The sequence below is a fragment of the Octopus bimaculoides genome, chromosome 7 (assembly GCF_001194135.2).
Source record: "Octopus bimaculoides isolate UCB-OBI-ISO-001 chromosome 7, ASM119413v2, whole genome shotgun sequence".
Lineage (NCBI taxonomy): Eukaryota > Metazoa > Mollusca > Cephalopoda > Octopoda > Octopodidae > Octopus > Octopus bimaculoides.
The window spans coordinates 68,380,402-68,383,538 of record NC_068987.1 but is presented as its reverse complement, the minus strand read 5'-3'; positions in this window follow the sequence as shown (position 1 = coordinate 68,383,538).

The window sequence follows — 3,137 nt, the reverse complement described above, 5'->3', positions numbered from 1 at the left end:
ATATATATACAGATGCTGACACATATACGTAGAAACACACTATAAAGAGAGAGAGAGAGAGAGAGTGTGTGTGTGTGTGTGTGTGTGTGTGTGTGTGTGTGTGTGTGTGTGCGTGCGTGTGCGTGCGCGCGCGCGCGTGTGTTAACAAGAGAGACAGTGATAAAAACACAGACAAATTGCACAAATTACTCGTGAAGATTCCCAACGAAATTTTTGCTGGATGCTTACTAGCTACGAGGCGACAGAAGCCAGACAAATCATTAGATGAATGATTGCAGAGATTTGGAGAAGCTACAGAAAAGCTGCAATTTCCGGGATCGGTCGTGCAGAGCAGTGTGGTAACGATGCAAAGCTAGTCGTGTTCAGTGCTGGCATAACCTCAACTGCAATACGCCGCTGCCTCTTAAGAAACAAAACGATGGACTTTGAGATTGCTTGTAACCAAATTCAAGGCAAGGACAATATATTCGCAACCCAGACGCCCATACGGTTGTGATAATAAATTTTTAACTACTACAGGAGTCGCAAGTTTGAGAGAAGAGATTGATTAAACTTTCAGACACTTTTAAGGAGCAGTTTTGGCTACCAATTATAACTGAAGAAAATGTTTTCTTTTTTGTAGTTTATGTTAGCAGCCCTATGAACTATCTAGTAACAATAAATCTGTGTGAATGCAAAGCCAAATCCCTGTTAAGCTCAGCGGCAAGAAAGGTCAATCTTACTGACTACATTAAATAATGTACAGCAAGAACTGGTAATAGGCTACAACATTTCTGATTGTGAATGGGAAAAGATTAAGTGCTCTCTAAGATTTCTTAGGTACAATGCTGTGCAGGAAGAACTAAAACTGAAGGTCACCCATCCAGTAAAGACCTTACTATGGGTCAAAGAACCTCTAATACTGAAACCAAGATATATATTCTTGCAGATGTGAGTCTTAGCCTTGATTACAAATTATACCTTGGCGACTGTTTAACATTTTGAGGTAGCTGGGTTCTGACGTGATACTTGGACATGATTCCCTAAACCAGTATCCGAGAGTGAAATTTGAATACAGAGAGCCTCTGTCTGAATTAACTGGGCGTAGGAGAAATGCAAGAACCACACTTCTTTCCAAACTTGCCTCCAAACTGTAAGCCAATTGCCGTCAAATGAAAATGCTTTAGAAAAGAGGATTAAGATTTCATTGCAAAGGAATTTTCCGTGAAATATAAGTGACGTGATCATATCCCAATGATGGCTGCAGATAGCCCCAATGATGGTAACTGATAGTAGCAGTGAGGGATCTTGACCACCGACATAAGAAGCGGATCTATATATTACTCTCAAGCGAGCAACTAACACACACAATTAATTGCTGACTCCTTTCCGAAGATAGATAAGATGGTTAACTAACTCGCAAAATATAGCGTGTTCTCAACCTCTAACCTGAAAAGTGACTCCCAATTCCAGCTATCGAAAGAGTCTGACAGAATATATGAATTTTGAGGTCTGTAAATGTTTGTATAATTTCTGATACTACTTTTTGGAGGTGATGTTAAATGAATATACAATGCCATCAAGAGAAAAGACTGCTCTAAACAACTATGTTATTGAATATATGATATCGACATAAAGAATATCAGTAAACCATCCCTTCAAAACTTCTACAAAGTGCAAAGCTTCATATAGTTATTTCATTTTTTTCATTTTCTCGCCCTTTTAAAGCCTAGCCAGGCTCATGGACCCGGTTTCTCGGTTTCAATGGCGTATGTGTTCCCCAGCTGGACGGAACGCCAGTCCATCGAAGCGTTACTCATTTTTGCCAGTTGAGTGGGCTGGAGCAACGTGAAATGAAGTGTTTTTGCTCAAGAACACAACGCGTAGCCCGGTTCAGGAATCGAAACCACAATCTTACGATCATGATGCTGACACCTTAATCATTAAGCCACGCGCCTCCACTCATATAGTTATGTAAGACTTAAAAGAAAAATTTTGTAGTCACAGAAGTTAGCTGCCCTGCAGATGAAAACATCTTTTCAAATTCATTGAGAAGGAGCATATTTATAAACAACTGCTTCGGAACCCACAGATCCTTTAGCTTAATTACAAATCCAAATTTATACCAATAATTATTAATGGATTAGCTATATTAGTTTCAAATTTTTCCACAAGGCCAGCAATTTTGAAGGAAGAACGTAGGGATAAGTCGATTACGACGACCCCACTGCTTAGCTTTTTTTCCAGAGCGGTAACGGTTCTGCTAGCTTGCTGCTTTGGTGCACTTAGTTATATCACTAAAGGTCTAAGAGACAGTTTGTAGAATCTACGGTTTTCAGACAAAGAAAGAGACCTGCTAAATATAATCTATAAATACATTCTGCGGGTGAAACTAAAATTACTCAAGAATTTTCTAAAGTTCGATATGAAATATTTTTTCTTGTTATTAAAGTTCCAGCGATGGAACATTTGCTTTTTATTTATATATATTTCTTTTTCTTAGAAATAACTTCTTTCTTCTAGGAAGCATTTTATTAAATAAAAAAAAATAGATGAAAAAGAATATCTTCTTTTTAATGCTTAATGTATTTGTTGTATTTACATCACTATACACACAAACATGCGCGCGCAGGCACACACACAAACACATACACACACCACACCAACCCTCACGCACAATATGCATATAGTGAAATGCAAAATTATAAAACATTTTATGACGTTCGTAATTAAAAAAAAAATAATTAAAAATATTTCAATTATACATGTGTTCCTTTATTTACAAATAATTAACTTTACGGTTAAATCTTTCACTGAAAATCATTTCGATTTTGATGAATCATAAAATACGAACAATGTACCGAGAAAAATATTTCCCTAAAAGATTAACCAAACGGATCACACGAGGGATTAGGCTAAATCACTAATTAAAAATGAAAGATAAATGAAGTAAAATATGAAATTAAGTATCAAATCGATGTGCTTCGGCTTAACGGAAGACTTTGGCGATTGCAAAAGAAGTTGAAAGGGAGAAAAAGAAGAGAAACCTTTTTTTTTTTTTAAATTACTCGACTTAATCCAAATAGTTCTCTTGAAGCGACACATAAAATTCTATGGGCATTTATGTGACTATTATATGGAAATTTGTTTATAACTTC